Source organism: Pinus tabuliformis, chromosome 4_2, assembly GCF_031772625.1.
Source record: "Pinus tabuliformis cultivar Carrire ecotype Pingquan chromosome 4_2, CPIR1, whole genome shotgun sequence".
Classification (NCBI taxonomy): domain Eukaryota; kingdom Viridiplantae; phylum Streptophyta; class Pinopsida; order Pinales; family Pinaceae; genus Pinus; species Pinus tabuliformis.
The window spans coordinates 135,262,721-135,286,501 of NC_142304.1; the positions used below are offsets into that span (position 1 = coordinate 135,262,721).

The 23,781-nt window shown below is 40.8% G+C and overlaps 1 protein-coding gene and 1 pseudogene across 6 annotated transcripts in view; both read left to right on the top strand.

Moving 5' to 3' along the window:
• The window catches only part of LOC149168594 (uncharacterized), a 307,528-nt gene that overhangs the window by 76,773 nt on the left and 206,974 nt on the right, over positions 1-23,781 (top strand). The gene's annotated exons all lie outside the window — the stretch shown is intronic.
• Positions 996-1,608, top strand: LOC149168595 (putative dolichyl-diphosphooligosaccharide--protein glycosyltransferase subunit 3B pseudogene; annotated as a pseudogene).

Below are 23,781 nucleotides of genomic sequence, written 5' to 3' on the forward strand. Positions count from 1 at the left end.
TGCAGTCTATTTCATGAACTTGCACCCATGTTAGAGAAAGACTAAGTCGAGGCCTTCAATGGCTAAGGCACAAACCATAAGACCTTCCATCGCTACATTTTCAACACAATAAAAGTAAGTACTTGGCTCTCCTAAGAGAAGAAGTGCACATGGGACCAAAACTACCACTGTGAACTAATTAAAGTAGCTTGGAGGCACACCTTTTGGCTGTCCTTCAGAAAGGACTCTTGATTATGTTTACCTTTCACACATTCCTCATGGCACAACTAGGAGGGTTGATTTGTAGAAATACCCTTGTCAAGTCAAAGATGACTCATGTCTCAAGGATCTATAATTGGTGTAACCTATACAAAATTACCACAACTTATGTCATCATCTACATTAGACACCATTACAATGAATTTATTCAAAGCTAAAGGTGAAGAAGTCTTTCCGAACTGGAACATATGTTGAGATTCATCACTGTTGGATACCTAATCCATTAGGGTTATGGTGTGGAATGTGAACCATCACAGGGAGTCAAAGTCCAAAAGACCTTAGAAGTTGAATTGAATGGTCATAAACATTGTATTTATATGTCTTTAGTCTTAATGAAAAAGGATTCTACTTCTATCTTTCATTCTGGCTAACATAATCAAATAGTGGTGTTAGAGCCAGTAGAAATGCCCCTTGCCACTTAGACTTTTTCACTCTACTATTTTGGGCATTTCTATGCCATCGTGTCAGACTCTATCTACTTTGCTTAGCAGAGATTCTCAACAATTTATTCTATGCGTCTGTTTTGTGGTATCAAAAGGTTTCTTTCAACATTTCATTTGCTATCTTTTGCAATCATTTTCTTCGTAGGATCTCCCTCTACACAAAATTCCTCTCTTTGCTCAATGATCTAATCTGCATGCACTGTACTTCTGGCAAAAACGCCTATAAGTTCTTGCGTTTCCATTGCGAATCTCTGTGATCTTTGGTGTAGTCTAGGGAAATGCCATCGACCTTGAATGAGAAGTCCAAGCCTTGTTTTGTACCCATGCCGACTCCTTCCCCAATCCTCGGCCACCAAGGTCTTCTTTTGCGACATCAATTTCAAAATCTCAAGCAAGCTTTCGAAAATTTAGGGTGAGTACGTTGCCCCACAACCGTTATGTTGGCCTCCATAACACCAAATTGATGGGTTTCGAGTCGATGGAGAATAATGAGATGGCGTGAATGGCAAAGGGCATTGTTGCGTTTGTGGAATGAAAAACCATGTTCTGCGTGGGGTTCATTGAGTGACCAGCATTGATTTCAAAGAAGTGGATGATCTTTGTCAGCAAGATTTTGGTCTTGGCCGCCCCTTCCTTGTCAAGGGGATTTTAACACAGGACACGTCCTTGCATGAGACCAAGGTTTAGCTGGCCTCAACAATTACATTATTTATTTAGCATTTCTAGTGCTATGCACAACAATATTCAGTAGATGCCACTCTTGATGGTGGACAAGAACGATTTTAACAAAATGGTCTTCTTTATTGATCGTTTCAACATCCAGCTGTGCATTGTGGGTTTTGCTGTAGGGTTTTGGCATATGCTGGTAGGGTTGCTGTTAACCTTTGTTAGTCATTTTTTGGTTTAAGAGCTAGACACTTAGCTAACTTCCTAACAAATTAAAATCCTTCTAGACGATAGCTAAAATATTACAAAATAAATGACTTAGGGAACCCAACTTCCCTTGGTAAACAACTTAGGGAACCAACACTTAGTAAATGAGTTTTGACCCAAGAGGTAAAAAATGTTCTTGGCTTGTAGATGCTCCTGCATTAGGTTCAACCACAATTTAGGCTTTTTATAAATGAAACTTGAAGTACTCTGAAATTATGAACTAAAGATAAGTCTAAAATATGTTAATGATTATGTTAAAGCACTAGGCCTAACCAAATATGTAAATCTAATTTTTAACATGCAATATTACATTCCAGATTTGCTTAATTAAAGAACAACATTAAGTAAAAGATAAATCTTGTAAATCTAGTATTCGAGATAAATCACAAATTATTTTTTAATATATAACTTTATAAGTTTGGAAATTAAATTGATTGTGATTATGCAAGTCTAAAAATATGATTGTGATTATACTTAGATTTGTTCAAATTGCAAAAAATGAATTGAAATGACAAACTCCACATTTGCAATGATAAGTAAAATGATCTCAAATCAAGATATATGTTTGGAATTAAATAATTTTGGGTAAATTGCAATTTAGATTTGGACATTGAACCATTAAAGCACTTCCAAATTTGACCTGAGGCACATATAGAATTTTAATCTTATCTATGAAAAGTAAGTAGACTGGATTGCATATCTGATTTTAAATATACCAAGAGAAATTTTAGATTTACTTAAAAGAAATGAGATTAATCTGTAGTGAAGGATCAAGGATTGGAAAAATAATTTTTTTTATGAATACAGTCTAGAGTGTATTTTTGTTACGCAAAATGGACTAGATTTGATGATTTATGCAAATTTGTTTAATGTAATTAATTGATCAAATTTCCAAATTTGTTAAACAAATATAATTGTCCAAAACTAGAAGATAAAAGTTGCAATGCAAGATTTAGGGCAATTTTCAAGTAGGGTTTGACATGAAAAATTTAAAACCAATCTTTATTGAAAATACCAAGTTTAGATTGTAGATTATTAATATTAAGAGCAACTAGACTTGAATATTGAAATCCAACGAAAGGTTTTCAAAAAACTAACTTTAAATTTCATGTAAACAAAAAAAGTAAAATAATTTTGGATTCTTTTTTACATTTGGTGGTTGAATGGGAGAAACTAGTGCTAAAATCCTAGGGCTGACAGGGTCAAGAAGAAGACTTCATCTAAATGACTTATTTTTTTAAGGACTAGAGAATGGAGGTAAGGCTAAAAAAGACCCAATAGCCTCCTCTCTAGTCTAGTTGAAAATAAAGGCTAATACCCTACAAGGAAGGGGTTTGAAGTGAATCCACCTTCAAATAACAAAATCTGTTATGTTCTAGTAATTGAAACCAATCCTATTTGAAGGTGGATCTACTATGATCTAGCAAGATTATTGGCTTCATATTTGGTCATATTATTAGTTGACCCAAATTCTAATCTAAAAGCATAGCAAGAAATGATAGCTTGAGGGGATGTGAAAACTATGCTTGCATTGACCCCCATTGTAGATTGGTCTTCATTGGATTTCATCTTCCTCATAACATCAGTGCCTTCTCTAGGAGCCACAAAGTTTATTTATTATAAGAGTATAGGTTCCCAAATCTTCTTTCACTAGCTCATTCATAGGATCTTGTGGGTCTTCTATATGGTACTTCTTCATTTGCTTACGATGAAAGGCCACATAGGTGTATTAAGTAGTAGGTATGGTAGTGTAAGATAAGTTCGTCTAAATGTTATGTCACTTGGAAACCCATTTGTGTGATAGAAATGTTCGGCATTCATCTAGGACATATATGACAAGTACATCCATTAACAGTGAGATGTATGGATAAGCAGCTAACGCAACTTATCTTACGCTACCACACAACTAAATCTCTCTAGAATCTTTAACATAGACATTTCTATAGGCTTTGGTAATCTTTAAGCCTAACTGGTTCATGAGTTTTAATGACATAATAGTTATGATCCTTGTGCTTTGAAAATGATAAGAAATCAATAATTACAATCTTCTTTAGTGGGGGAACCTCCTTGTACAATGAATACAATGTACAACATAAGATTTGATGGTCCGAAGGTTAGGTGTCCTTAGTATGTATATAGGAGACAAAGGGTACAATTATAATAAAATGGGAACACAAGAGGTTCTAGCCTATGTAACTATAAAAATAGAAATGTAATCACTCAATCTCTAGGGCTTAATAAGGTGTTTAAGGGTTAACTTGGGACTTATATAGGACTTAACATGCCCTTCCCCTTCAATGAAGTGCTGTCCTCAACACTTGATTACCTGCGGGTGTTTCTACATGGAAACTCATCTTCCCATGTTGTTTCTTCCACTGGTAGATTCTTCCATTTGATGAGGTACTCAGTGATCGCTCAGTTTCTCAGTTGCTTAGTTCTTGTTTCCAAGATTGTTTTTGGTTCTAGTATTATTTTCCCTTATTCATTAATCTCTCGTACAATAGTTTGCACTGAGATTTTGTCACTGATTACCTTCTTTAAGCAAGAAACATGGAAGACTAGATGTACACGTGAAGATGGAGGCAACTCCATTTTGTAAGCCTTACTTCCAATCCTCTGCAACACCTTATAGGGGCCATGATATCTTGTTGCTAATTTATTGTCCTTTTGTTTCTTGAAGGATATTTATTTATATGGTTGTAGTCTCACAAATACCTAATACCCCACTTCAAATTCCCTTTCACCGCGTCCCTGATCTACTTGTTGTTTCATCCTATTTTGTGTCATAGGCAAGTTGTCCTTCAATATTTTGAGAGCCTCTTGTTGGTTCCATATGTGGTCCTCTATTGCTTGAGCCTTTATAGGCCCTTTCGAGGGTGATGTGATTGATGGAGGATGATATTCATAAACTACCATGAATGGAGGCATTTTTGTCGAGTATGGAAGGATGTGTTGTACAACTATTCTACCAAGGGCAACCATCTAACCCATTATGTCTATTTATCGGATGCAAAGCAATGTAGATATCCTTCTAAACATTTATTCACAGTCTCAGTTTGCCCTTCAGATGAGGATGGTAAGATGAACTATGAGTAAATTGAGTGCCCCATTAAGAAAATAATTCAATCCAAACAATTCTTATGAAAATTTTATCTCTATCACTTACAATAATGTTTGGTATTCCATGTATCTTTTGGATTATTTCCACGAGTGCTTTTGCTACTATACTTGCTTTAAAAGGATGAGAAAGAGAGCAAAAATGGGCATACTTGGTCGTTCGATCTACCACTACCATAATGACATTCTTTCTTTTAGATTTGGGTAAACTTTTAATCAAATCCATTAAAACTTCTCCCCAACTGTAGCTTGGTATGGCCAATGGCTGAAGGAGCCTTGGGGTCTTGATTATCTCTCCCTTATTTTTTTGGCATACCACACATTGCGCCACAAACTTTAGCGCATGTGCTTTAAGACCTTGTTTTTTTTTCTTGATCCTATGGTATGCCTTCAAGGACCCTAAATGTCCTCTTGTAGGCGAAGCGTGTACTTCCAAAAAAACTTTTTGTTTGAGTTGAGAATTCTTACATAAGTATAAGCGATCTTGATCCACAACAAATCATTTTTCCGCACAATTTTTTCTATTGCATCAAGGTTCTCCTGTAGTTGTTGAATGATCTTGCATACCTTCTCATCTTGTTTCCATTCTATCCTTGCTTCTTCCATCCAGTCAAATTGTGGAATGAAAATGACACATAATAAACCCATTGTATCTTTCTCTTTCTTTGAGAGTGCATCTGCCACAATATTTTGTTTTCCCTTTTTGTAGGTAATTTCAAAGTCATAACCCAACATCTTTTTGACCTATTTTGCTGCTCTTCTGAAGATTGTCTTTGCTCCAAGAAGTACTTCAAACTATCATGATCTATTTTTACTTTGAATTGTCTTCTTGTTAGGTATAGTCACCATTTCTTAACTGCGTCTAGTATGGCTAAATTTCCTTTTCATAGATGGGTATAAGTAAGTTCTTTTATTTTCGATATTTTCAAAGTTAAGGAGCCTTCCTTCTTGCATCAAAACTGCACAGATGCCATGGCATAAGGCATCACACTCCACAATGAAGGTTTTTGTGAAGTAAGTTGTTGCCAAGACGAGAGATGTTGCTAATTGTGTTAGAGATGTTACTAATTAACCATAATTCTTGACAAACTTACAGTAATATCCTGTCAATCCTAAGAATCCTACGAGTTTCTTCAATTGGGGATTGACCATTCCCTCATAGCTTTGATTTTGTTAGGATCCAACTTGACACCTTTATTTGATACAATATGACCTAAATTTTTCACTTCTTGCACCCTTAAGGCACACTTGGAAGGATTTGGATATAGTTGTTGCTCTTCCGATAGTGCAAAGACCCTGTCAACATGTTGTACATGTTCTTCCCAAGATTTGCTATAGACTAGTATGTCATAAAAAATACTAACACAAATTTTCTAAGGTAGGGTTTGAAAATATAGTTCATCAAGCTTTAAAATGTGAAAGGTGCATTTGTATCTCCAAATGGCATAACTAAAACTCATAATGATTTTCATGTGTTCTAAATGTTGTTTTGGGAATGTCTTCTTGCCTCATTCTAATTTGATGATATCCAAAACGAATATCCAACGTAGTTAAGAAAATTTCTCTTTGCAATTCATCTAATAATTCATCAATGATAGAAATACGAAACTTATCTTTGATTGCCATTTTGTTGAATTGTCTGTAATATGGACAAATACACCAGAACCATCCTTTTTGATAACCATCACCGTTGGTGAAGAGAAAGCGCTTTGGTTACGTTGAATAATGCTAGTCTCTAACATTTCTTGAAACATACACTCAATTTCACTCTTCTGTGCATGTGGATAGTTGTAAGGCCTAATGTCTCTAAAGACATGTCTTCGCCACCTTTAACTTAAAACTCTTCCTACTTTTCAGATCCACATGTAGGAGACTAAAAATTTGATAAAATATTATAATTGCATTTATGAATTTGCCCACAAAGGGGTTGAATTTACTCTAATTTTCCTTTGGAAGTCCATGCCCCCTTTGCTTATGGTTTGAAAGTGGAAAGATGGTCTAAATATGTCCCAACGTCTAGCTAGAAGGTCCAACTTTCCTCTCAAAATACTATTAGTAGTTTGGCTTGGTCCTTAACTCAGTGGCTTTGGTTGAAGATGAAGTCGCTTTGGTTGAAAATGAAGTCCCTTGGACGTTGAATAGCTAGAAAGGTGCCCACATGCTACTCCCTTGGTCCAAGATGCTCAAACGTTCCACTTTTGACTCCTAATGACTACTTTATTTACCCAGATGACTAGCTTGTAATGGCTACTGCAACTTGACTTGCCACCTTTGGCTTAGTGAAACTCAAAAATCAAACTTGTGTAGGGTTTTTTAGGTCAATAATTAGAGGTGGTAGATCCCATATAAGTAGAGGATGACCTCTCATTTGTTCATCACCACATTTGCATATTTCAGCCTCTCTAGAAGAGCTTGCTTTGTTGTACTTCACTACTTGCGGAGATGTGATCTTATGTAAATTTTGGCTTATTGGAGACTAGTTTTTGTTGTGAAGACGTCATTTTGAGATTGAGAGAAGGCATGTTCTTTGATATATTGTGAGTATTTTTGCTGAATATTTTTTATGCTTTTGCATGTGATAGAATATTGGTAGGGTTTCTATTTTTCTTGGCTAAATGCATATGGTTACATGAAATTATTGGTAATCATTGCATGCTTAATCGTTTATAATTGAACTCCCTAGAAGATCTCCTAGAGAGCCTTCTTTAGTGAATTCCTCCCCTCATAAAATGATAGCTAGGGTTAGGAAGTGAAAAATAGGGTGTTTTCCCCTTTACTCTCTTCAAAGATTTGATATTTCCATGGTTAAAGTTCCTAAGACTCCATAACCCAATTAGGGGAAAGGCACTGGTACTGTTCTTGAAGATCAAAACCTTTGAAATTTGATCCTTTACCTCTCTTTTTCCTCTTTTCAACCCTTCAAGGCAAGCTGCTAGGGCTAGGGCAAGCGCTGAATTCAATTAGGGCTTGCTCTAAGACAAAGTTAAATCTAATTTGTTTGGTTTCCACGTTTTTTGACGGTCCATAGTATTCAAAACTGGAATTGGTGATTGGACTGGTCCACCAATCAAACCGGGATTGGTTAGATCTCAATGAACCAGTCTTTAAAAAAATACATGAAATAATTAATTTTTAATGGAAAAATACTATTTTAAAGATTTAAAACCATGATTCCAAACCATTTTTAAAATTTCAAAATTGAAATCCTATTGCAACGACTTGAATTAATTCTTTTAATTGTTAATTAATTTAACAATTTATTTGCTCCGACAAATATCAAATTAATCACACTGCAACCTTCACAAATAAAATTGCGGAAATAAATAGCGCTAGAAACTGAGAAAATACTAGCACACACACAATAAGATTGACACCGTTCTTTTTGGACAATGGTCCTCGAAAGAATCCAACTTGGGAAAACCTGTGCAACAACTGAGGGTTTTATTTTTAAGCAACAGTGAGAAATTCTGAGTACAATTCGAATGCACAAACTGTTAATCCACTATAGGAGAAACTTGACACAAAAATTAGTGAGACAAAATCGTCTCACCCGACATTGATCCAGCTGTGAAACTAGCTCTGAATGGGCTCCACGAAACCCCTGCATCAACCTATGTGTCAACCCTACATATGCACTAGAATGCTATGCCTGGAACTGTAGTTGATCAAGTCGTCTGCCTAATCTAGCCTCTGAGAATGACTCACTGACACCTTTTGGAAATCTTCCTTGCCTCCAGCAATTGAAATGACCCTTTGTTTGGCCAAATCGAACTCTGCCTCTGAGTTTCTGTACTGCCTCTACGCAACCTCATTGAGGAAACTCGACCCTCCTGTAGCTAACTCTCTGGATCTGGAAAATCTCCTTTGGACTGACTGTCCCCGACCCTCACTGTCTTTGCTTTGATCTCTAGCTTTCCGACAATTGTTGCTGCTTCTTTGGAAATCAATCTGCTAGGGAAATCGAATTGCTGGTGTGTCTTCTCCAAGTGCTCATCGACTTTCTCTTATAATCCATTGTTGGAGCACCAACGACCAATAATAAATCTTAATCAATGGCTAAGATAATCTTGGAGTCGATTTGTGTGGGTTTCTAGATGATTCTCACCTTGACTTAATTAATTATGATTTATTAACCATATTCCCTAAGTTTAGACCTAGGAACTATTTAAAAATTGTTTAATAATCTAATTAAGCCATCTCTAGGTGGAATTTTTAGAAATGATTTTTAGGTTTTGAAGATCTCATGTATTTTAGCCTCTCCACCAAATTTCATGGTTAGAACACATTCGATGTTACAGAAACTAACACTCCCTCTTAGCGAGGACCATGTTCTCTCTCTCTAGTGTTGTACATCTTGCCACATGTAATATTCCTAATTAGCCATGGCTAATTGGAATATTCGATTTTGCTCAATTTTGCCTTCTATAGTTATTAATAAATAAAAAGTGAGGAAAGGGGGACATAACTCACTTTATGAATAAAGTCACTCCCTAGTAGCACAACATTGTAACTTAAAAGGGGAGCCAAGGGGGCCCAAGAATCACGTAGACACTTGGAGGGACTGCGCAGATGAGAAGGAACACGTGGCAAGAGAGAGGCTACGTTGGAGGAGGTGGCCTTAGGGTCTTGAGAGAGGCCAACGCTATAAAGGAGAGAGGAGCCTCCTCATTTTAATCATTCGATTATGTTGCATTTGAGCTAGTCACTTCGACTTAGAGCACGTTGGCTGTTTAGCCTGTTTGCAGCACTGTTTAGTGCGTCGAGTGTCTCTGTTCGGAGACCTCACCCTTAGCCCCGGGGGACTTAGAGTGCCTGCTCAGGCAAGGTAGTTTCATCAGTGTTTTGCAGGAGGAGCAATCTCTGGAGTTGAGGAGGAACTGAGCATTTTGATGATTGCGCAGTCTTGAGAGGGGAGGACGCAGTCTCTTTTGGTAGGAGCTCCGGATTGGGTTTATGTGGAGGATTTGAGCTGGGAGATTGAGCAAGGGATCAGCCTTTGCATATTGGAGGATTTTGGCAGAGTTTTGGGTAGAGTTTTGAAGGATTCTCTTTAGGGGCAACGCAGAGCCTTGAGGGATTGCGTAGATCCCCAAGGGGGTGATTTTCGGGGGTCAACTATTTTAGAAAAGCTTTCTGGGCATTTCTGGGTTTATTGAGCAAAAGGCTGATTCCAGAATTTCAACATTTTCTGAGGAGGGGAACAACCCCAAATCCTCATTTGATTCCAGCAGTAGCAGCAGCATAACAGTTCTCCGGTAGTTTGGACGCAGCTTAGAGAGAGGCCATTTCCTTACCATTCTGAGTGTATTTCTTCACCTGCCTTGTGCAAGTCGAGGTGCTATCTTTTTGATCACCTCTTGTACTCTATCCATTGCTCAGTATAATAAAATGGCTTAGCATTTCTCTCTGCATTTCTCAAGTATTTGCTTATATTCCATGTATACATTATTGTATGTTGCACTATTGTTATTTCTCTGGTTGGAGTTTGCTTGTGTTTGAGGGATATCTCTGATAAGGGATATTACAGTGGTATCAGAGCATAGATGTGGCTCAGCCTGTGAAGCTAGTAGTCTATGACACCGAGGGAGAAGCCCTACATCTGTTACAGAGGTAGGAAATACAGAGATATTGAGCGTAGGTTAGAGAACACCTACGGAGTGGGAGACTGTGTTCGGGTGGTGGACACAGAACTGGGGGAGCCTGTGGTGAACACAGGACAGGAGGACCCTGTGGTGGACGCAGAGCAGGAGGATCCGATGGTAGAAGATGACCGGAAGAAATTTGCGGACATGCTCCTCAAATCAATGCAGGATTTGTCGAGGCAGATCGAGGTGATGGGGTAGAGACTCATGGCAGTGGAGGCTAGATAGCGTGAGAGCCCATGGGTTTTCTATGTTGGAGAGGGATCGGTGCATCTCACCATTTGCCTGAGCAGGGTGCCACTCAACAGGTGGCCTCACATGCCCCTATATGCTCTACCATGCCCACTTTCCTAGGAGAAAACACGGGGGCCGGAGCACAGCAGGAGGCAGAGCTGGTCATATGGGCAATTATTTTGCAGAGTACCGGGCCTATGGGCAGGAGTTCAGGGATGCTCTCTCCTTCAGAGACTTTGTTCAGCTCCAACGGGATAGTAGACCCCGCGACCATCATAGAGGATACCGGCATTATCATGATGGAGACATCCACTGCACAGCTAGTAGATTTCACTTGCCTACGTTTGATGGCTCATCAAACAGTTCGGCAAAGTCTTGGGTGGAGAAGCTGGACATTTATTTCCAGCTTAACCAGATGTCGGAGACAGAGGCCATCAAGGTGGCGACATTACATTTGGATGGTGAGGCCCAGGACTGGTGGTTCCATGGGTTGGTTACACTCGGACACTCCATAGTGACGTCATATGCCGAGTTCACCAGGAGACTGATGGAGAGGTTTGACCGGAGGGATCCAGAACAACACTTTGTTGAGCTGACGAGGCTCAAACAGACAGGGAACTCAGAGACTTACATTGCAGACTTTTGAGGATTTTAGTGATGGTGCCAGATCTATCCGCGGCACGGAGGATCTACATGTTTGTGGAGGGGTTAGCAGAGCCACTTCGGGGTCTAGTCAGATCCACTAGACTAGCCACACTCCAGGACGCTATTAGCAGGACTTGGGACTTACAAGATGCCTTACCTAGGACCCAGACACCTTACGCCAAGAGACAGGCTTTCTAGCCTATGGGGAAGGATGTGAGGATTCCGCCTCCAAAGGGGAATCCAGGACGAGCACAGATTGATGATGATGCCAGGAGGGAGTTGAAGAAGAAGCGATTGTGCTTTACCTGTCAGGAGTCGTGGGCACCGGGACATAGATGTGTTGCTGGCAAAGCACATTTTATTGAGGTCTTCTCCGAGAGCAGCGGGGAAGAGGATGAGGAGGATGATGTGGAGGTAGGAGATAGTCATGCTGTGCAGGATCCTTTGCCACCTCCACCAGCAGCAGCAGGTGGTGCAGCCTTTGCACCTACTAGAGGGGCCCTTGCAGCATTGCAAGGAGTTCCTAAGTATCTGATGCTGCACGTATGGGGGACAGTACGTGGCCAGCGAGTATCAGTTTTGGTTGACAGTGGGGCAACCCATAACTTCATCGATGCACAGATGGTTGAGCGGAGAGGTATACAGACAGAGAGCTTCGATGGCTTTTCAGTTTTGGTCACAGGAGATCAGACCATGGTGTTTGCTCGTTATGTTCCAGAGTTATTAGTGACAATGGGCACGTACACACTGGCTGACCACTTTTTTGTGGTCGATATTCCGGACACCAACATGATACTGGGTGTTTAGTGGCTTATCACTCTAGGGAAGGTCACGACAGATTGGAAGGCCCTAGAGATGGAGTGGGGTGATGAGAAGTCAGGGAGGCATGATAAGATACGGGGACAACACACATATCCGCCTCAGACTGTTTCGGCTCATCGGATGGAGGCAGTCTTCTGGAAGGGAGACGTAGAGTGGGTAGTGGAGCTGCGTGCATCAGAGGCAGGGACTATTGGGTAGACGGTGCACCCAGAGATACAGTTCATCTTTGACCAGTATGCCACGGTGTTTAGGGAGATTTCGCTGGGACAACCACTAGACCGGGGGTTTGAGCACACCATTGAGCTTGAGTAGGGCATACAGGCAGTGATTACTACCCCCTATAGGCATCCCAAGGCCTATCGGGATGAGATTGAGCGGGCCATTCAGGAGTTGCTGGCTCTTGGGCACATTTGGCCGAGCATGAGTCCTTTTGCTTCTTCCATGGTGTTGGTCAAGAAGAAGGACAACACATTGAGGATGTGCATTGACTATAGGGCCTTGAACAAGAAGACCCGGAAGAACAGGTACCCCATACCCAAGATCGATGAGTTAATAGATGAGTTGAGAGGAGCACGGTTCTTCTCAAAGATTGATTTGAGATCTGGGTACCATTAGATTCGCGTGAGGGAGCAGGACATTCCCAAGACCGCCTTCAGGTGTCACTATGGGCACTTTGAGTTTTTGGTGATACTATTCGGGCTAACCAACGCCCCAGCTACATTTCAGTCTTGCATGAATCACATCTTCTGCATTCACTTAAGGAAGTTTGTGTTGGTGTTCTTTGATGACATTCTCATTTACAACAGGACTTGGGAGGAGCATCTCCAGCACATTGAGACAGTGTTGCACATCTTGGAGGAGCAGCAGTTCTATGCCAAGCTCTCCAAGTGTGAATTTGGGTTGACGGAGATGTTGTACTTGGGACACATCATAGGGGTGGACGGAGTGAGAGTCCACGAGGAGAAGATCAGGGCCATCAGAGATTGGCCGGAAACAGGAACGTGACGGAACTTCGAGGGTTCTTTGGTATTTGTACTTACTATCGGAAGTTCGTCAAGAGTTTCTCACAGCTTGCTGCACCCCTGACAGATTTGATGAGGAAGGGGGCATTCAGTTGGTCGGATACAATGCAGCGACCCTTTGACAGGCTCAAGGAGGTTATGAGCAGCTGCCCAGTGCTTGTATTGCTAGATTTTTCGCAGCCATTTGTTTTGGAGTGTGATGCGTCGGGAGAGGGGATCGACGCAATGTTGATGCAGGGAGGTCACCCTATAGCCTTTGAGAGTCGGAAGCTCCTTCCGCATGAGAGGTTGTATTCTATATACGACAAGGAGATGCTGGCCATTATGCATGCATTGGTCAAATTCCGACAGTATTTAGTGGGTAACAGGTTCAGGGTGAGGATTGATCACAACAACCTCAGGTTCTTTTTGGAGCAGAAATAGCTACAAGAGAGGAAGCAGAAGTGGATTAGTAAGATCCAAGCGTATGACTTTGACATTGAGTATGTCAAGGGCAAGAACAACGTGGTAGCATATGCCCTTTCACGTAGACCAGCCACGTTGTCTCTTAAGAGCTTGGACATAGACTGGAGGGCTCGAATCTCAGTAGAGTACTCCAAGGACAGGTTTGCATGTGAGATTCTGGATGGGCATGTGGCGGATGATAGATACAGGGTGATCGACGAGATCATCTACTATAGGGACCGGATCTTCTTGACTGAGGGATCTCAGCTCAAGAAGAAGATACTTCAGGCATCACATGATTCACCATTGGTCGGCCATCAGGGGTTTACCAAAACCTACAGGGCCATTAGGGAGAGGTTCTCATGGAAGGGCCTCAAGGGGGACGTGCTCCAGCATATCCGGGAGTGCAATGTTTGCCAGAGGAACAACGGGGAGATGAGCCATCCTGCAGGATTATTGCAGCCTCTTCCCATTTTGGAGGGGAAATGGGAGAGTATTTCGATGGACTTCATCATAGGGTTGCCCATGGTGCAGGGCAAGGATTGTATTTTTGTTGTCGTTGATCGACTGACAATGTACGCACATTTTTTCGCCATATCCGCACACTACACAGCAGCACAGGTGGTTGAGCTGTTCTTCCGAGAGGTCTTCAGGCTACATGGTCTTCCTAAGACCATCATCAGTGACAGGGACAGCCGTTTCATGGGCGGGTTTTGGCAGGAGCTTTTCCGGTTGGTGGGGACGGAGTTGACACCGAGTACCAATTATCACCCACAGACGGACGGGCAGACGGAAATAGTTAACAAGTGGCTGGAGGGCTACTGCGTAACTATGTGAGTGGGCAGCAACGAGCATGGCTGAAGTGGCTGCATCTGGGGAAGTACTGCTACAACACTACACATCACATGTCCATTGATATGTCACCATTCTATGTTTTGTATGGATATCATCCTTTATCTTTTGCTGACGTGATGTTTGGTGCTAGCAAGGCTCCAAGAGCCAAGATTTGGATCCAAGAGAGTCAGGATATCCTCCGAGCTCTCAAGGATAATATGGCTACAACGCAGAACTAGCAAAAGCTGTATGCTGACAGGGGTCGGGTGGAGAGACAGTTTGAGGTAGGGGACTTGGTCTACCTACGATTACAGCCATACCGACAGTCATCATTAAAGCAGAAGGGAGCTGATAAGCTCAGGCCCACTTTTATGGAAATACAGGGTGATACGCAGGATTGGACAGGTTGCGTATGAATTGGAGCTGCCCCAACTTTTATGGGCCATACAGGGTGATACGCAGGATTGGACAGGTTGCATATGAATTTGAGCAATAAGATTCATAGCATTTTTCATGTATCATGCCTGAAGAAGGCATTGGGGCAACAGGTGAAAGTGACAGATGAGCTACCACCCACGGATGATGAGGGGCATTTGGTGTTGCAGCTAGAGGCTATTATTGATACCAGGGAGAGGCAGCTACGAAGCAGGACGGTTCGGGAATTCTTGGTGAGGTGGAAGAATTTACCGGATGAGGATGCCACTTGGGAGAGTGAGAAAATTTTGCAGCATCCATCACTTCAGTTGCTTGAGGACAAGCAACATTTTGCCAGGGGAGATTGTAATATTCCTAATTAGCCATGGCTAATTGGAATATTCGATTTTGCTCAATTTTGCCTTTCGATAGTTATTAATAAATAAAAATTGAGGAAAGGGGGACATAATTCACTTTATGAATAAAGTCACTCCTTAGTAGCACAACATTGTAACTTAAAAGGGGAGCCAAGGGGGCCCAAGGACCACATAGAAAAGGGGCCCACGTAGACACTTGGAGGGACTGTGCAGATGAGAAGGAACACGTGTCAAGAGAGAGGCTACGTTGGAGGAGGTGGCCTTAGGGTTCTGAGAGAGGCCAACGCTATAAAGGAGAGAGGAGCCTCCTCATTTTGATCATTCGATTATGTTGCATTTGAGCTAGTCACTTCGACTTAGAGCACGCTGGCTGTTTAGCCTCTCTGCAACACTGTTTAGTGCATCAATTGTCTCCGTTTGGAGATCTCACCCTTAACCCCGGGTACTTCGAGTGCCTGCTCTGGCAAGGTATTTTCATTAGTATTTTGCAGGAGGAGCAATCTATGGAGTTGAGGAGGAACTGAGCATTTTGATGACTACGCAGTCTCTTTTGGTAGGAGCTCCGGATTGGGTTTATGTGGAGGATTTGAGCTGGGAGATTGAGCAAGGGATCATCCCTTGCATATTGGAGGATTTTGGCAGAGTTTCGGGTAGAGTTTTGGAGGATTCTCTTTAGGGGTAGCGCAGAGCGTTGAGGGATTGCGTAGATCCCCAAGGGGGTGATTTTCGGGGGTCGGCTATTTTAGAAAAGCTTTCTGGGCTTATTGAGCAGAGGCTGATTCCAGAGTTTCAGCATTTTCTGAGGAGGGGAACAATCCCAAATCCTCATTTGATTCCAGCAATAGCAGCAGCACAATGGTTCTCCAACAGTTTGGACGCAGTTCAGAGAGAGGCCATTTCCTTACAATTCTGAGTGTATTTCTTCACTTGCATTGTGCAAGTTGAGGTGCTATCTTTCTAATCACCTCTTGTACTCTTTCCATTACTCAGTATAATAAAATGGCTTAGCATTTCTTTCTGCATTTCTCGAGTATCTGCTTATATTCCATGTATACATTATTGTATGTTGCGCTATTGTTATTTCTCTGGTTGGAGTTTGCTTGTGTTTGAGGGATATCTCTAATAAGGGATATTACACCACAACACCCTGTCTTTGTATCACCTCTGTCACGCTTTTGATGTCTGGCTGCTGCTTTCGACCAACTACTGTGCAACTCTGATGCTGCATCTGTTCTGTTGCTGACACTGCCATACTGTTGCCAACTCTGCATTTGCATTGCAACTCCCTCTCATCTGTTGCTGCTGCAACTACAACTAATACAACTGATAAGCATCCAAAATACTGAATCAACTGTGTTCAATATGATGCATCTATCTCTTGAGTTTTGATTGCCATCCTATTGCAACAACTGGAAATAATTCTTCTAATTGTTAATTAATTAAACAATTTATTTGCTACGACAAATATCATATTAATCACATTGCAACCTTCACAAATAAAACTACGGAAATAAATAGCGTTGGAAACTGAGAAAATCTAGCACACACACAATAAGATTGATACTGTTATTTTTGGACAATGGTCCCCGGAAAAACCCAACTTGGGAAAGTCGATGCAACAACTGAGGGTTTTATTATTAAAAAATAGTGAGAAATCCTAAGTACAAACTGGATGCACAAACTGGCAATCCACTACAGGAGAAACTGGACCCAAAAATTAGTGAGACAAATTTTGTTTCACTTGACACTGATCCAGCTCGAAAACTGGCTTTGAATGGGCTACACGAAACCCCTGCGTTAGCCTCTGCGTCAATCCTGCGCATGCACTAGAATGCTTTGCCTTGAACTGTAGTTGATCAAGGCGTCTGCCCAATCCAACCTTTGAGAATGGCTCACTAGCACCTTTCGGAAATCTTTCCGGCCTCCAACAATTGAAACGACCCTCTGTCTGGCCAAATCAAACTCTACCTCTGAAGCTTCTGCGCTGCCTTTGCGCAACCTCACTGAGGAAACTCGGCCCTCCTGTCGTTGACTCTCCGGATATGGAAAATCTCCTTTAGATTCATTGTCCCTGCCCCTCACAGTCTTTGCTTCAATCTCTGGCGTTCGGACAACTGTTGTTGCTTCTCTGGAAATCAATCTATCGAGGAAATCGAACTACTGGTGTGCCTTCTCCATTTACCCATCGACTTCCTCTTATAATCCATTGTTGGAGCACCAACGGTCAAGATTAAATCTTAAGCAATGGCTAGGATCATCTTCGAGTTTATGCATGTGAGTTTCTAGATGATTCTCACCTTGACTTAATTAATTCTGATTAATTAACCATATTCCCTAAGTTTAGACTTAGGAAATATTTAAAAACTGGTTATTAATCTAATTAAGGCATCTCCAAGTGGAATTTCCAGAAACGATTTTTCGGTTTTGGAGATCTTATGTATTCTAGCCTCTCCACAAAATTTCATGGCTAGAACACATCCGATGCTACATAAACTAACAACCAATAGAGACAAAATATGCAAAGTTTGTTCATCTATATATGATGTAAAGGTGAATATATCAAATTGGCACCAACTGCAATACATATCAACAACAAAATACATAATCAATGAGGCTCTAAATGGCCTTTAGAGTCCAAAAACAATGCTACAATTTATGGGGCCACTGGTCTACTACAAGTCTACATATTAATGATCAACATGATAGCTTCTCATCATGATCAAACTCATTTGGTTGAGTCTTGACTCTCAGACTTTTCAATTGCTTGAGTCACAAAATTCTTAGCTGGATGAGTGACTTGAGTCTCAAACTTATGAAGCTATTTTGCCCTAATATGCCCTATTACTTCATTTGGTGCTCTACATGGCTTTACATGGCCTCCTATCCCAACCAAGTGTTGTTTGATCCTGTAATACCCTCTCCTTCAATTAATTTTTGGCAATATTGCAGATCATTTTTGCATCAATCATATCACAATGAACCCATGCAGTATCCTAGGGTTTTGGAGGCATGGTGGCTACTACTCAGCCTAAACTCTCTGTTGTTCCACTACTCCAGCAAAAACTCAAAACTCTCCAAGCTCACAATGAAGCTCACAAAAACTCCAAATGAGATGTGTGAGGCAAATGTGAGGGGATACATCCTTTTAAAGGCTTGGAGGGGTTATTTTTTGAGGGAAACAACCTCTAGTTTCCCTCAAAACTGCTTCAAAAAGCACAAAAGTGCCTTTTGTGGGGTCCATGCTCGACCTTGCCATAAACCCACTGGTTTATGGTCGTTTAGACCCTGAAACCCTAGCATGTGGGGATTAAAACCAATTTTTCTACCGGTTCGATAGATCAACCCAGTGAACCAGCCGGTTTGATTAGTTTACGGTTTGAATCAACTAGTTTTGAATACTACTCTTTGACCTTGCTAAGTCAAAATCTAGCCTTTCTCTTGGTGGAAATTGCCGAATTAGGGTCGATGTCATCAACTCTAGGCAATTTAGGTCCATTTAAAGTCCTAGTTCAACAAGAAGGCTTCAACTTGGGGCTATTTGAAGATTTGTCACTCCTTTGTTGATCATATCTTTGAAAGCAAACATTTTCTTTGTGTTTGCATGCTTAGACGTACCATTTTTTGAACTATATCTTGAAACCCTAGGCTTCAAGCCCTATTTTCTAGGCTTCTTCATAGGTATGTTGTTCCTTTATATAAAAGAATTACGCCTGGTTCCAAGTGAGAAGTACCCTGATTAAGTCACTTAAACATCATCTTGATTCTATCAACATGAATACCTTTAGGTGATCTATATTGGGAAGCCTCTTGTGTGGTGGAACTCCACTAAAGAGCAAGAGGTGGAATGCTAAGGTGATAGTGGAAACCAGCTTATTATTGCATTAGGGTTTGGCCCTTGTTATGTGAGGCCTCTCACAAGGATTGTAAGGTTTTGAGGCAACAATGCCCATCCTAAGTGAAGGACCTCTTGGGAGGTCGAACTAGACTAGGGGCAAAGGATAACTTCCCAGGTGAAGTACAAGTACAAGGGTACAATCAAGAGCGGTCAATCTTCTAACTTGGCCTATGATTCATATTAGTATGCCGAAAATATTAAAGGAAAGTACATGATTACAAGAATGGTTAGTTTACCATTCAACAGATGACCTACCTTCCTTCAGGAAGCATGTTAGATGAGAGAGAGCACTAACTGGAGCATAAGTGGAGAGCTCTGATGTAAAGCTATTTATGGGCCACCATAGGGTTGTTGGTTGGCTGGCTGTCAAATGAGGGGAAATTTTTCTCCTATGGGTTACCCACTTTTGGTGGGTAACAATGATCAGGCAGCCTTAAGAGTTTGCTTTGGCTAGTTGAGGGTTTGTGCTTATCAACAATGGGTTTAGATTGACCATCACATCTTGCAAGAAGACATGAATTTTTAGTTATGCTATCTATAGGGGACAAATACACAAGAGCACTTCATTTTCAGGGCCCCTATATATTAGGAGATTTGTTGGACATATCAACGTTTGTATCAAGGCTCAATTGGGTCCCTTGGGACCTTCTTTTTATTTCTACCTTAGAGTTGTCTAGCTTTATATATTTGAGAAGCGATCACCCTTTAATGACATATTCCATGGACCATATATAGGTACACTCCCACCAAGTTGAATGCTTTTGTTTTTAAAGCCTATCTTGGAGATTGAAGGCATGAAGTTTTAGGTAGATAACAAAGTTCGAGATAATGAAGATGGAGCAGTAGAGGACACCAAATTGGTGAGACAGTCTATACCCTCTCGCTCACTTGGGAGACATACCATTTGCACATGGCCATAGAGATAGACCTACCCAATTTTTTCTCATGCAAGGATACTTATCACTCTCGGTTGAGTAGTTAGTTGCCCATAATAAGATTTTTCTCTTTGACGTTAGTGGTTAGGAGAGCTTTAATTGGCAGCATGCAGGCTCTTTTGAAGATGACCTAGTTGTACTTTATCAGTAAATGGCATTCCCTAGAGAGCATTATCAAGCTATACATCGTCTCACTCACACTTTTGGATGATGGCATGGATGTTCTTCCTTTTGCATTTACATCTAGTCTTCAAGTACAACAAAATATTTTTCTCTATTTTAGGGGTTACCTTCTTGGTTTTGTTGGATATGTGTTGGATTCTTTGTATACAGGGAGACTTTGCATGAATAGATGATGGCAAGGTCCTTATGAGTTTGTTATGGATCTTTTATGGGTTTTGGGTGATTTTCAACCCATTGTATTATACCCATTATATTTTGATACCTCGTAGGTAATTAGTGTTGAAATTTTCCATGCCCCCTAGATCTGGTATGTGCCCTAGCTATGAACTAGTGAAACATGAATCTTCGATCGCTTGATCAGTAGCAAACCATTATCGCATCATTTCAGCAACAATCAAGAGATTTCAATTACTGCTTTTTAATTGATTAGTATGCAGTGTTTTATAAACTTTTTGAAGCAAATGTGTCTGGTTCTATGTAGTCACTGTTTAGGAATTAGGAATTAGTGCTTTGGATCATGTTTGGACTCATAACGTATATGAGATGCTTATTCATTCATGATATTTTGGACATCTATTGATATTATGCATTGTTTGGACATGGCTTTATTGAATGTCAATGAAAAATGCTTATTTATTTATTTATTTTTATTTTTTAAATTCAATATATGTGTATATCTTTATTTATTGAATTCACCGATTTTTTCCCAAATTTTCCTCGATCCAATTAAAACTCTTCGCTCTTTTGCCTCGCCGATTTCTTATCAATTCGGAGTCTGATAACATTGCTATGAACACAACGCACTAGAGAAGCCCGACAGAAAACTTCTTTGCACAATGGAAATATAATAGTAGTAAAATCAATAACAGTACACAAGAAAATTGATCCAAGACAACACTAGGGCTTCCATACTAAGGATCATGGCTCTTCAAATCTCTGATACAAAAACAATATACAATCTATCCTTTGACTAAAAATACAGGGCTTGAGATATGATTCTTTAGGTCTTCAATCTGCCCAATAAATCAAATGCATACTCGAGCTAGTGCCTTTAGCTCAAAGCCCTTGGATTGTTGTTGTCCTTGGGAACAGTCCTTCTGCAACCACACTACAACTTTCACTCTGCTAGATCTGTTTCTTCAGATCACAGATCTGACTTTCTTCTTGTAGATATGACCCTCCAACACTTATATTTGACTTTCTTCTTGCAGATATGACCCTCCAACACTTAAATTTGACTTTCTTCTTGCAGATCTAGCCTTCCAGCACTCAGAACTAAGGCTTATAAACCCTCGACCTGCCTCAGCTAGGCCTTGGCCCTTCTCTTGTTGGCTCGACTGACTTTGCAAGTGAACTCGGCCTTGCGTTGGTCTACCAAACATGGCCTGACCTTCCTTGTTGCGGCTAGATCCTCCTACTCGGCCTCCTCCTTGCTACTGCGACTCCTTTGTCACGTCTCTTCTCAAATACATTTGTAACAGGGTGTTGCTACACAATTTTGCACAATTTTGGCTAAGGAAGCGAACCCATCATTTTCGACTTAGGGACTTAGGAGGCAATGCGACATTATTTGGTTGCTAGTGGAATATGGGGGTCACCCACATGAGAGTTTGAATTGGCCCATTCGAATAGCTTGGAGGGAAAGTCAAATAGGTGGATGGAGGGGCCCACATAAGGCAAGGGAGGCCCAAGGAGTTATAATGAGGGAGCAACTCTCATTTTTGGTTTCATTCTTACATCTTGCAAACAAAACTACTTGACTGTTTGCTTTGTTGTTTAGCTGAGTCAATCAACAGTTTAACCACGAATCTCTCAAGCGGGAGATTCAACCTCTACTTCGGGGGACCATCCGTGTCCGCTGTAGAGAGGCAGTTCCACAAGTTTTTCAGGAGTTCCGGGGTTGTGAGACAACACCATCATTCAGCGCAGAGCAGGTAGTGCGTTTTTTTGGGCAGTTGAAGAATACGCAGAGGTAGCTAGGAGCAATCAAAGATCAGGTGTTTTCCAGGAGAGTTAGAGGGTTGAGAGAGCAGCAATAGGTCACCATTCTTGTTGAGTTTTATAGCCAACAGAGCCAACATTGCAGCAGTTCGAATTGCTGGGCTAGGGGACAACGTAAAGGTCATTCCAACAGTTTTCGTGGAGCTTGGGGGTAGGTGCCATAGGCCGGAAGCCCATCCGGGAAGTCAGGGATTTGATAGTAGGGGTCAGCCCAACACTTTGGGACCATTTCTGGGAGGATTTACAGGCAATTTCCAATAGGCTGAGTTTTGCAGCTGTAGTTGAAGTTGGGCTCCAAGGGGGTTGAATTTCAGAAGTCTAAACCAGCCAAAATCCTTTGTGGGTTTTTCTGGGTTTAGGCCAAGGTGTCTGGGGTTAAAAGCACATAATTTTTTGGATAATAGAAGTGCACCTTCCAGCGATTCGAACTTTAGCAGAAAAGTAGTTTTTTGGGGCAGCGCAGTGCAGATTGGTGCAGCAGTTGAACAACCTTTAGTTCAGCCCAATGTTGCACTAAGCGGGGACGCAGAAGCGTCATTTTACAAAAATCTAGGAAGCGAAGCATCTGCGGAAGTGTCTGCTATATATATATATTTATATTTTTTTGCATTTATACTCAAAACAAAGATCCCAAATACCAAATTAGTTGTAGAAGACATGAAAACATGCATATTTTTGCATAAATCAAGATAGATATGGCATCCATGATTCCATTGTGTTACTAGTATGCACATCAACCATCTATATTCTAGCGATTGCAAACATACATCAAATTTTTAAGCATATTATAAAACATAAAACATTTAAGCATATTATAAAACATAAAACATAGAGCATATTATGATTTATCTAGCAAGTGAGCAACTGTCAACATTTTTCATGTCCAAAATTCAAATAATAATGTTTACAAAATATGTCACTTGGTCACCGCAAAGACAAAAAAGGTTCAAAATTCAAATTCACAAGCCTACAAGTCTAATGAGTAATCTATGACAAAAGTAGTAAATTGTGAATATATCTACTAATCTCTCCTCCTTCCACCACGAAGAGAACGTGGCGGCGGGCCTCCATGTGGTGGCAATGAAGAAGATGGTGCCTGTGGAAGTTGTGGCAGTGGCACTGAAACTGATGAAGAAGAACCCCCTGCTGTTGGTGTTGAACCATGGAACCTAGGAACCAAGGGACCAGATGGGGGTGGGGGTGGCATATCAACACGATCATCATCATCCTGGAATCGCTTAAAAAATTCATTCAAAAAAATAAACACTAGTTAACAAAAAAATTAAAAACATGAATTAGAGAAATGATTTATAAGGAAAAATTGGAAAATTCATACCACAATGGACATACCTGGATAAGAGCATCCTCTAATTGCTCTAATCGCAATACTCCATCCTCCAAATTGGGCTCCTCTGGATTCTTGTCCCAAATCAACAGGTCTTTATTAGACTTTGCATCTTCACAGTAATGGGACAACAATCGCAAGTTGTAATGAACATAAACCAAGCTCTCTGCCTTGTCTAAACTCAACCTGTTCCTTTTAACACTGTGGATGAAAGAATAAGAGCTCCAACACCTCTCT